Source organism: Ammospiza nelsoni, chromosome 8, assembly GCF_027579445.1.
Source record: "Ammospiza nelsoni isolate bAmmNel1 chromosome 8, bAmmNel1.pri, whole genome shotgun sequence".
Lineage (NCBI taxonomy): Eukaryota > Metazoa > Chordata > Aves > Passeriformes > Passerellidae > Ammospiza > Ammospiza nelsoni.
In genome coordinates, this window is record NC_080640.1 from 39,551,785 (window position 1) to 39,563,833 (window position 12,049).

General features: G+C 45.6%; 1 long non-coding RNA gene across 1 annotated transcript; it reads left to right on the forward strand.

Moving 5' to 3' along the window:
• Positions 1-7,594: 7,594 nt before the first annotated feature.
• Positions 7,595-11,697, forward strand: LOC132076410 (uncharacterized). Its single transcript, XR_009418906.1, has 7 exons — positions 7,595-7,797; positions 8,325-8,389; positions 9,011-9,074; positions 9,749-9,824; positions 9,942-10,254; positions 10,595-10,712; positions 11,484-11,697. It is a non-coding gene; the product is annotated as an uncharacterized LOC132076410 (long non-coding RNA).
• Positions 11,698-12,049: the final 352 nt, after the last annotated feature.

Consider the following 12,049-nt stretch of genomic DNA (forward strand, 5'->3'; position numbering starts at 1 on the left):
GACGTCATGGCGGCCCCGACGGATTTTTCTGTGGCGTTTCATGTGTACCCGAGACATGCTGTGGGCTCAGGGGCGCCGGGGGCGGGCGTATTTTGGCGGGTTTGTGACAGGCATGTGGGTAAACGCCTCGCTGTGCCGGGGTCCTGTCAAGTCCGCTTTCCCGCCCTGAGGGAGCCGGGCCGAATAGTTCCGAAGAGCCGAGTGTGGCCGAAAAGAGCCGAGTTTCCCCGAGGAGCCCAGTGCGGCCGAAAATAGCCGAGTTGACGCCAAGAGCCGATGATAGCCGACTGGAACCGAGAGCCGAGTGTAGCCGACTTGAGCCGCATTTAGACAATGTGCCGAATACGACCGAGTTTAGCCCAACCGTGTGGAGTTCAGCCGAAGAGCCGAACTGAAACGACTTTAGACCAAGAGCCGAACCGAGCCGAATTCAGCCGAGTTTCATTAAACAGAACCGAACGCCGCCGCAGCGCTCTGCCTGCAGTGCGCCTGTGCAGACGGCAGGGGGCGCTGTGCCTGCAGTGCGCCGATGTACACGGCAGGGGGCGCTGTATAAAGTATCAAATATCAACTATCTATAAGAAGGAATAAAAGCTCTGTGTCACGTGCAGCAGTAGAAAATTTCAGGCTCCCAGGGAATAAATGGTTTTCTTTAAATCATTTTCGTTTTGGGGGTTTTTTTACTCCCAGGTAGCCTGACAGTTACTACTGCTGCTTTTTTATTCTAAAGCTAGAAAGGAAAACCAAGATTAGACATACAGGGAAAGAAAGAAAGACAGAAAAGGAAAAAAAGAAAATAAGGAAAGGAACTGAAAGGAAGAAAGAAGGAAGGACAGGGAGGAAGGAAGGCAGGCAGACAAAAAAAAACAAAAACCAGGAGGGCAAGGAGAAACCTAGGGAAAAAAAAAAAAAAAAGAAAAAGGAAAGAAAAAAAAAAAAAACAACAAAAAACAAACCCACCGAAAAAAACTCGAGATGGGCGAGAAACCCCCCCCCCAAAAGAAAAAAGAAAAACCAAGTTGGGCAAGAAAAATCCCAGATATACCACAGAAAAAGAAACAGGGGAAACCAACAAAAAAGAAAACAACAACAAGATGGGCAAGAAAAAACGCAGAAAAAAAAAACCAAAACAGAATGGGCAAGGAAAAGCCCAGAAAAAAAACAAAAACAAACAAAAAAAAACTAATAAGGGCAAGGAAATAAAAACAGAAAAAATAACCAAGATGGGCAAGAAATAACCCAGGAAAAAAAAAAAAAAAACCAGAATGGGCAAGAAAAGCCCAGAAAAAAACCCAGAAAAGAACCCAAAATGGGCAAGAAGAAACAAAGAAAAAACCCCAAGAAATGCCAGAAAAAAAATCAAGGTAAAAGGGAATAAAAGCCCCAAGAAACAAGGCAAGAAAAAGAGGCAATAAAGGCCACAAAAAATTCAAGAAAAAAACCAAGTAATGCCAGAAAAAGGTACGGAAATGGTTCTGCCAGGTGCGATCAAGGTGAGCGGGTTCAGTTTCAGGTCCAGGAGATGAACAAGTCTCAGATTAGCTTGGGGCACTGCTCTGCAATGCAGCCGTGACATGATTTATAGTTAAATATAGTTTAAATAAATTGGGGATTTTTTGGCTTTTATTGGGGTATAGGCTGGAGATTTCATAACAAGTATAAAAATAGAAATCCAATTCTATCCTATATATGTCGATATCGATAAATATTTAGTATACGTAAATATAAGTAAAAGAAATATATTGTGTAAAAAGAATATATCTATTATTATATAAAAAGGTATTCTCTCCAATCTATATAATACCTATAAATATAATACATGAAAATTACAAATGTAAATGTGAATAGAATTACGACAAACAAAATTATTTTAGAAATTTTAACTGTTGTTTAACTAAAGGGGTGTCTTTGGTTTTTCTTTGGTTAGAGGCAGGGGTTTTATTTTTAATAATATAAGTACGATAGAAATGTAAATCGGCATGCCGAAATATATAATAAATATATAAAGATGTAATACTAAACTATGAATTTAAAAAGAAATAGAAAAAGAAATTTATGTAAGTAACATGAAGAGATATAATATACAATATAATTCATATTATACAGTAATATTAATTATATATATAAATGCGAATAGAAATATGAAAAATATATGGTGGGGGCTCGGAGCAGCCCAGGTGTGAGTGTGAGGATGGTGGGGGCTCGGAGCAGCCCAGGTGTGAGTGTGAGGATGGTGGGGGCTCGGAGCAGCCCAGGTGTGAGTGCGAGGATGATGGGGGGCCGGCTCCTGCCGGGGCCAGGCTGCTTTAGGGGGAGGCTTTGCCTCGGCTCCCTTTTGCACGGAGCTGCTGAGTGGAGGGGTTTATGGGGCGCTGCCGGCGCTGTCTCCTGGAAGGGCTGCGGGAGCTTCTCACAGGGTCGGGGGGACACCTGGATCCGCGCCTGGATCCGCGGAGCATCGCTTAAAGGAGGCGCCGAGGGACGAATCTTTGTGCCGGGGAGCAGCAGTCGACCAGGTGAGCCCGTGTGGGTTTGGAGCGGGGAATTTGCTCCTTCCCCTTTGCAATTTCATCTTGCCAGTCCCTCCCCGGTTCCCCAGGAACAAAAATGGAGTTTATGAGGACAAAAGGGATTAAGGAGAAGGAAGCAGCTCCTCTTCTTTTATTGTCTGCGTTTGAACTGAGGGGATCCCTCTTGACTTGTGGTTTTAAGGGTGTTGATTGCGGGAAAAGCTGCCTTTTCCAGGCTGTTAGGGGTATCCCGGGGGTGACAGGGAATCCCTGCGTTCTATTCTAAGGGGAATGGGAAAAGTATTCTTGTGGTATTATGGGTTTGATTTGAAGGCAGCCCACCCCATTTGCATCACCCTCGGGTTTAAATGGAGGGGGCAGCCCTGGTGTCCCTCCTTTTGAAGGGTTTGAATGGAGGTCGAAATCGCCCTTTGCCATCAGTCGAAGGCTTTCATTTGGGGAGCGCCCCTTCTTTTCTGCTCTCCTAGGGGGTGAAATTGGAGGGGAGAACACATTTCTTTGCCCTTGTTGAAGTGAGGTGAGCCCGCCTGCGGCGTCGGTTTCGGGGTTGCGTTGCGGGGAGCCGCAGCTCCGGCAGCGTTTGCAGGCCTGCAATGGGGCTGTGCCGCTGCATCGGAGGGCGCTCCTCGTGCCCGCGGCCCGGCCCGGAACGTTCCCGCTCGGGAGCGCTGCCGGCACGGCCCGGGCAGCTGCCGGGGCGCACGGGGGATTCGGCGCGGCCGGGCCGGCCGAGGGCGGCGGTGGCGGAGCCGCGCCGGTGCGAGCCGAGGGGAGCCGGGCCGGGCCGGCCGAGGGCGGCGGAGGCGGCGCGGGCGCTGCTGCGCCGGCCCGGGCGGTGCCGGCCGCTCCGTCCGCTCCGGGCGCGGGGCCGGGGCGCCGCCGGTAGCCCCGGGCCCGGTGCCGGCCCCGCCGGGCAGGGGCAGCGGGCGGGGCTCCCCGGGACGGCGCCGGCCCCGCGTGCCGGAGCAGCCGCCGCAGGAGCCGCTTCCCTGCCGGGAGCCGCGCTCCGTCCGGGGCCGGCAGCGAGCGCAGGGTTCGGCCGCTCAAAGCTCGGCGGTGCCGCGGCTCGGAGGCGCTTTGGAGGCGTTGATTGCGTGGCTGTGTTCGGTTTGCAGCGGGTGTACGCTAAGGGTTACGGTGTTCTTCCCGAGCGGCACGGTTCTCGGTGCCGGTAGCGATGGTAAAGGTTTGTTTCGGATCGGGTTTTGTAGTCGGATTTTTTTTTTTTTCCTGGGTATTATGTTTAGAAGGGCGCGCAATGGTTTTTACGGGTCGTAGCGCGAAGCAGCGGTTCGCATTTTAATTCTGTTGCGGCGGCTTTTGTTAGCGTGAGTGTGTAGTGTTTGTTTTGGGGGGCTTGGGGTAGCGTCGTGTCGTTCATAGCCGCGGGTTTTTAATCTCGGTAATTGCATGTGTGTTTATCGTCTTCCAGGGCTTTTATTTGTTTGGTTTGTTGGATTGTAGTGTATGTTTTATGGTTACGGGTAATTTGGGGGACATTGTTTATGGTTACGTTTGTCTTTAGTCTTTGTGTTTGTTTCTAGGTGGTATTTTTATTTTGATAGCTTGAGGCACTATGGGTTTATTCAGTTGGGAATAATTTTTTTGTTGCAGATTTAAGTTTATCTGTTTTTTGGTATTATTCTTGTTGTTGGTTTCTTTATTTTCTTTTGTTGTTGTTGTTGTCTTTTAATGTATTTGAGTATTGTTTATCAGGGTTTTTTTTGGGAACATGGGTATTTATATGGTGGGTTTTTAAAGTATTTATTTATTTGGGTAGTTAATTTCTTAGTTTTTAGTGGTTGAGATGTTTTTCCGTTTTGTTAATTAGTTCAGCTTTTACAGTTATTTTTACAGAGGATTGTTTATTCTTTGAGTTAGTGTAGAGGTAGTTTTTTTTTTTTAATTTTAGTAACGTTGAGGGTGAGTGGCACTGTCTTGAGTTTATTAGATTGGTTTCACTTTTTTTTAGTACTTTTTGTAATTTGCTGTGTGTGTTTCTATAGGATTTTCTTTTATTTTGGTTCCATTTTTGTGTCGTGATGAGAATTGATATTGTAAAGAGTGTTCTTTGTTTTTTCTCTGACGCTTGTTTGGCTGTTGGAGATTTCTTGATTTTTTTGGAAGATATTGGTGGGAATTTGGTGCTGTTTGTTCTGTCATTTCATTTAGGAATTGGATTTTAAATATACAATTATGACTCTAACTGTATTGAAACAAAAGAAATAGATGTGTAGCAATGGGAATGAGCCAATTTTATTTTTATATATTGGGTCAATTTTTAAAATTTAACATGTAACTTAAGTCATTATATGTTACAATAAGTTATTCTAATTTTAATAGAGTATTGTGTATGTTTATAGATATATGAATAGAGAATATAAATGTAAATACGACCCAAACAAAAATACAATAATATAAATGTATTGCAACTATATGCAGATATATAAAAATTTTAATAATAAATTGTAAATGTAAAATAACATAAATTGATACAATATGTAATACAAGTAATACTGTATATATGTTATTAAAAATATTATAGGAAATGGATATAAAATGGATATAAATACGGATGTGATCTATCTATCTATCTATCTATATCTATCATTTGTTGTATATTATGATAAATATAAATATTTTAAAAAATTTAGGTAGTTTAAAATAATGAATGGTTTTGCTTTTTCTTTGCCAAAGCAGGGGTGTTAGTATAAAAATTGCAAATACGAATAATATAAAGGCAGAAATATAAGTATAGAAATAAATAGTAAACACATTAAAGATTTATATAAAAATTAGAAATATAAGGAAAAAGAAGTTGTAGCAGTAGATATGGTAAATAATTTAAAAAATAATTCCCGTATAGTTTTGAATAAGGTGCCTATTATATATAGTTATTAATGTAATGCATCAATATAAACTATAAATATAAATTTGAATATAGTCATGCAAGCTATAAATATAAAAATATTTCAATATAGTGTAAAAGAAAGGGTTTTTTTGTATGTATTGAGTTAGAAAGGGATTTTAATTTTAAATAATAAAAGTGTTCTAGAAATAGAATTTTAAAAATATAAATATAGAATCAATACATAAAGATATTTATAAAACCACAAAAGATAAATAAATATTATTAGTAGGAATAGACATAATATAGTGTAAGGAATAGACATAATATAGTGTATAAATGACATACTGCATCCATGTCCACTGTAAATATGCATGTGAATATAAATACGAAAAATAGAAATATCAAATGTATTTAAATCTAATTTAAATCAACGGGGCTTGTTTGGGTCATGTCGGGTAAGAGGCGGGTTTTTGGCATTTATTTCAGAGCAGTTTTCGGCGGGGGTCGCCCCTGTTGTTTTTTGCTGCCTTCGCTGCCCGCAGCCCCGAGGCGCGCTGCGCCCCCGGCTGGGGCGGGCGGCAGTGCTGCCGCCTTGTGGGCAGAGCGCGGTACTGCAGCCCTGCGCCGAGAGGGCTGCCATCTTGGGAGCGGCGAGTCGCGGGTGTCGCGGACTTTTCGTTGACCTTCTCGAGATGGGGGCAGAAATGGCGCGTAAATTGAAGGCCCCAGTCCGTCGTCTATCAGGGCTGCCTGCGTGTAAGACCGAAGCCGGCGCGGCCCCAGTGGGATTTTTTGTGGCGTTTTAGATGTACCCGAAAGGCGCTGTGGTCTCAGCGGCGCCGCGGGCGAGCGTATTTTGGCGGGTTTGTGACAGGCATGTGGGTAAACGGGTCTCTGTGCCGGGGTCCTGTCACGGCCGCTTTCCCGCCCTGAGGGAGCCGAGCCGGGCCGAATAGTTCCGAAGAGCCGAAGAGCCGAGTGTGGCCGAAAAGAGCCGAGTTTCCCCGAGGAGCCCAGTGGAGCCGAAAACAGCCGAGTTTCACCGAAGAGCCGAGTGTGGCCGAAAACAGCCGAGTTGACGTCAAGAGCCGATGATAGCCGAGTGTAGCCGACACTGGGCGCATTTAGACAATGTGCCGAATATGACCGAGTTTAGCCCAATCGTGCCGAGTTCGGCCGAAGAGCCGAACTGAAACGAGTTTAGACCAAGAGCCGAACCGAGCCGAATTCAGCCGAGTTTCATTCAACAGAACCAAACGCCCCCGCAGCGCTCTGCCTGCGGTGCGCCTGTGCACACGGCAGGGGGCGCTGTATAAAGTAAGTATCAAATATCAACTATCTATAAGAAGGGATTAAAAGCTCTATGTCACGTGCAGCAGTAGAAAATTTCAGGCTCCCAGGGAATAAGTAGTTTTCTTTAAATCATTTTCGTTTTGGAGTTGTTTTTTTTTTTTACTCCCAGGTATCCTGACAGTTTCTACTGCTGCTTTTTTATTCTAAAGCTAGAAAGATAAACCAAGATCAGAAATACAAGAAAGGGAAAGGGATAGGAAAGGAAAGGAAAGGAAGCAGGAGAGCAAGAGGGAAGGGAAGGGTTGAAAACCAGAGTGAAAAAAGAAAAAAGAGTTGGAGAGAAAAAGAGAGGGCATTCGGGAGGAGCGGTGCTGCCTCGGGTCCTTCCCCGCCCTGGGGCGAAGGAGCCGTTTGATGCCCGGGAGGGAGTGCAGCTCCCGGTGGCGGGGGACGGAGCCGTGGCTGTCAGCCCGAGACTACAACTCCCGGCAGGCCGTGCTGCCGGCGCGGCGTGTGACGCAACGGCTGACGCGGCCCATGAGTGGCTGGCGTGCCAGGCGGCCGCGCGGGGCTGTGCGCGGGCAGCTGGCGGCGCCTCTCCCGCGCGGGACGGCGACGCTGGAGGGGCGAAGGCTCCGTGTGGGCGCCCGCGTGGAGCTGAGGAGCGCGGAAGGAGCGTCCGCCCGGTTCGTCGGCCTCACTCAGCGGTGCCGGGGGCGGGGGCGCTGCCGCCCGCCGATGGCGGAGGGCGAGGCGGTGCTTTGCTGCCGCGGGCCGGGAGCTGCAGGAGCCGCCGCGGGCGAGCGGCGCCGGGCGCTGCCGCGGTCCCGGTGGGGCGGCCGCCCTCGGGCTGGCGGAGGCGCCGGAGGAGCCCCCGAGCCGCAGCCGTCTCCCTCGGGCTGCTGCCGGTGCTGCGGGCGGAGGCGGCTCCGCCGCGCGTTGGGCGTTGCGAGCAGGGAGCGCTGCGATATCGGCGGCGTGACGGGGCTGCTGCCCGCGTTAGTGCTCGTGGCTCTTTCCGCCGTGGAAACGGACGGAGCGGCGCTGAGCGGCGAAGCCCGAGATGGCCGGGAGAATGCCCAGCGCGGGGAGCCGGCGGGCTGTACCCTTCGGATGGCACAGGTGCGAGCTGCAAACTCATCCCCGCTTCCGCCCCTGCCCTCCCGAGCCCCAGGGAAAATGCTTTCCAGCATTGTCGAGCTTCTGAAAGACAAAACTTGTGATTTGACACTAGCATCCAGAAAAGGTTTCTGTCTAGATTAGCAAATGCCTAAATTGTTCTTGGTTACATCCCATGACCGGTTTTAGGCAGTGACTTTAGACTGCTTTTAGGATTTTCTTGTACAGTGGTGAGAAAATAGGCAGGTCTGATAGTGGTTTCACTTTTTTCTCCTTCACGTTCCATAAGATTCTTTTATCCAAGCACTTGTTTTAAAATTCTACTGTAGGCGTTTATGGTTCACTTTTTTTTCTTTGCAGCACCCGTGACTTTTTTTTTACTCTAAATCGGGAGTAAATATAGCTGAGTAAAATCACCTTGGTTTTCTTCCTTCTTTTTTTAACTGAATTGTTTTTATTAAAAATCCTATTTGAATATGTAGAAAAAGTGGGGATGTCCTGTAATATATCCTAGCTTTTCTTGTTTCCAGGGTACCCAGAAAATATGTCTCCCTTAGAGTCCCACAGAAACGTTCTCAGTGCGATCTCTGTCAAGGTATGTATTTACAAGTAAGTGATCCCTTTAGATATTTGCCTGTGAATTACCTTTTCCTGTAATTGAGAGCTTGCGTTCTGTGGGTTTTATGATAAAGCTGTAAAACATGTAAAAATGGTTTTGCAAGTCTTAATCGTTGAAGGCAGCAAGAAGTGGATTTAGAGCCTGTTCTTGAGCAGACAAAGGGAAAAAGTGTGACTTTGATGCTGAACTTGTCATTTTTCATTGGACTTGTCTGGAATTATTTAAGAGTAGAGAGAGCTAGAAAAAGAGAGAAATAGAATTGGTTCTTGAGCCCTCCTCAAATGCTCACCATGATGCAGCGTAGAGCCGAAGGGAAGGGTGATGGAACAGAGCTCTGTGCTTTAGAAGGAAATAAATTTAAACCTGACCTCCACACAGAGTCTCACTAACTTCTGTTGTTTTAAAATACCAAATACGTTTAGGAAGTGTTGGAAGTTAGTGTTTTGGGAAAGAAATGGCAGTTCCACAGAACATTCCATGGAACAGAGGCTCTGGGAACGATTCATGTTGTAACTGGTGTCACTGCAATCAGTTGGTGGCTCAGCCTTGAAACGTGCACTTGCCCTTCTATAAAGCACTGTTTTGTTTGCCTTTCAGTGCTGTGAGTCTTGATAAATCGGAGAAGAGCCCAAGAGAAAGTTTTCATCCCTTGATATAAAAGGTAGGAAGTGACTTGTTTTGGTTTGGTTCTTTTTCTTTATTATTTTCTGGAAATAAAAGTAATTAAGTATAGGTACTACTGGTTTGTTTCTTCCAGTAGCAGGTGATAATAATAGTAGTAGTACTAGTAAAAATAATAATAGACATAATAATAATAGTAATGTAATACTACTTGACCTGGCCATTTCAAATCAAAACTTCTAAACACAAATCAAACCATCATCCTTGTAGAATCTTTCACAGCAGCAGGCTAAAGATCCTGGTTTTGTTGACAGGATTTATTGGTTCTGGAAGAACAAGAGGGAAGTAGAAGCCTAACTACTTCTAGCTCACAGAGCCGTCCAGTGAACAGAGCTTTGTGTTTTGATGGGCTTGTGATGACTTTGAAATCAATTGCTCATTACAGTAAAAAAAAAATTCATGTTTTTTTGAACGTGACAGCAGAAATACCTTTAGGCACCAACTGAATAATCATAGATCACCAGTTTAAGTAAAAAATTCATGCTATACTATCGAAATTTAAAGGTAAATTATTATGTATCAGGTGATGGTATAAAGTGTATGTTCTCATGTGTAATGCAAAGATACATACGTACCTGAAAGTCCTTAGAGGAAACAAATTTTTATGTCTGCTGTTTGACTGTTTATCATATGATATTTGGTTTTATTTCCCAGGGATCGGTGAATTTTAACTTTGGAGTCCTCTATGCTAAGGATGCTCAGCTTACAGATGATGAAATGTTCAGTAATGGTGAGTTTTTCACCTTCTCTTTAATTGCTGTGCTGATCTGAATAAGAAAAAAACACAAGCAAGAGAAAAAAGAAGGATGGTTTATTATTTTTGATGCTGTTTTGTTTGTTTCCTCAGTATTTGCTGCAGCTCTGCGAACCCAAGCTTTGGGTTGGTTCCTTCTGTCCCGCTGGGAGTTGCCCAGTTTGGTTGCATCTGGTGAAATTCCCCCGAGACCTTACAGAACTAGCTCAAACTGCGTGAGAGCCATTTGCAGTTCTCTCCAGACACCTGGAGAATGGGCGACGTTTCTGAGGATCCGGCGAGCGCGCTTCTATCCAAACTCAGTCTGTGAAATTCCTGGGGAAAACCCTTCTGTGTCCTGAAGGGTTCAAACTCTGGTGAGGATGCAGTTATCAGGTGCTCACCTGGATGGTTCCAGCTCCCAAAGGTAACACTTGTACTCTTGCCCTGTGGTTTACATCTATTGTATTTTTGTTATTTTGCAAGATTTTTTGTCTTTGCAAAATATTGTGCATTTCACTCTTTGGAACCTCTCAGATGGTTCTTTGGTGCAGCACCACCCCATGGGACACTTGGCTGCTGTCCTGAAGGGGTTGGTCGCTAGAATTGTAAATCCTGGAGAGTTTATAAGTCTTCTGTCCCCAGGGAGGTATCATGCCTTGTTTACTTTTGTTCTGTTGGTTAGGCGCTGCTTCTCGTTGCAAGTATGAATTTCAAACTGCCCTGTTCTTATTTTAACTGTTTTCCTGGTTCTCTCCGTCCGGCAGGGAAAGACTCTCGTCTCCTTGTCGTCGGGCTCGGTGCTGTCCAAGAAGATGCAGAGACTAAAAACATCATAAGAAGCAAAATAGGACTGCAGGGAAAAGAAGCTGGAGAGAACAGAAGGTGATATTGTTATCCTTACCCTGTATTAGAAACATCCGCTGTGCTTTGGTGCTGGCAGCTGCCAGGGGCTTGTTAGCTCTTGTTGGCAGGTGTAGGTGTTCACTTGTAGGTTTTTTCTCTGGACAAGTCAATTCAAACTTTGCTAAGCTTATATTTGCAGATTACTCTGTAGCACAGTCCAGCATGACATTTTTGAATGTTGTAAAAATACCATGTTACTTGGAAATTGCTAATGGAGAGAAGCTTTAGGGGAAAATAAGATTTCAGCGTTGGGAGATGTGAGAAGAATTTTGTGGGGATGTTAGACTGAAGTAAAGCACACTTGAAGCTGGACTGGCATGCTGGCAGGTCCGCTATTAGACAGTAGTGCTGAGGTTAGCCTGTGGGTTGCCCATTGTTTCTGTAGAAATCAATGTTTCCTGGTCTTCGGAGGTAAGCTGCTTTGAAAAGCTGGAAGGTGCAGCATGCTGACAATCCCTGTGCTTTGGATTAAAAGTAGATTTCAGAAGGGTCCTAAGCTTTTGTCTTTTCCTAGAAGTCGATGTAATCCTATCGAGGGGTTTTTAATTCTGTGTTGCCATGTCATCCATCAGAGCCCTGTTGTACTAATCATCATACAAGTACAAAACAGAAAATCAGACCCTGTCCCAACCACTTATAGCCCAGAACATGATTTCCTCGGGCTGCCATTTGTGTGCCATCGGTACTCACCACGGAAGCGAGCTGGGGATTGTCGCAGCTGTTGGGAACAAACCGCTTCTCGTCACACAGAAATGGAATTGGGACGACGCCTCGGCCAGCCCCTCTCTGCCATTGTCTCCTGAATCTGCAGCAGAGCAGTTCCAGTCCATGCAGGCACGTGTAATCCAGCTCCTGATGATCTGAGCACACGGAGCAGCGCTCAGCTGCTGTGGGGGGCTCAGGGAAGGCAGAGTGTGCATTGTCATCTTCCTGAACCTACAGATGAATCCAAGTGAGAAGCCACAGGGTGGAAATCAGTCGCATATATGCTAAATAAAACTTGCAGATTTTTTTAAGAATTGTTGTTGCTTGTTCTTTGTTGTGCTTCAGTGCTTAGAAAACCTCCCTTTACAATCAGTTCAGTTCATCAGTTGAACCTTTGTTTGCAGACCCTCAGTGAGCAGAATTTGTTGCAGACTCAGTGCACGCTGTGCTGGCCTCCTGTGGAGTGTGAGGAGCTCATGTGTGCTACTTTTTGCTTTAGGACGCTCTGAGGTATTTATTCCTTTTGGGATACATGATGAGAATTCCCAAGAGAGGTAGTTATAAGGTATGACATCGGGAAAAAGCCTGTGTGGTTGGAATGTTGTTGCTGT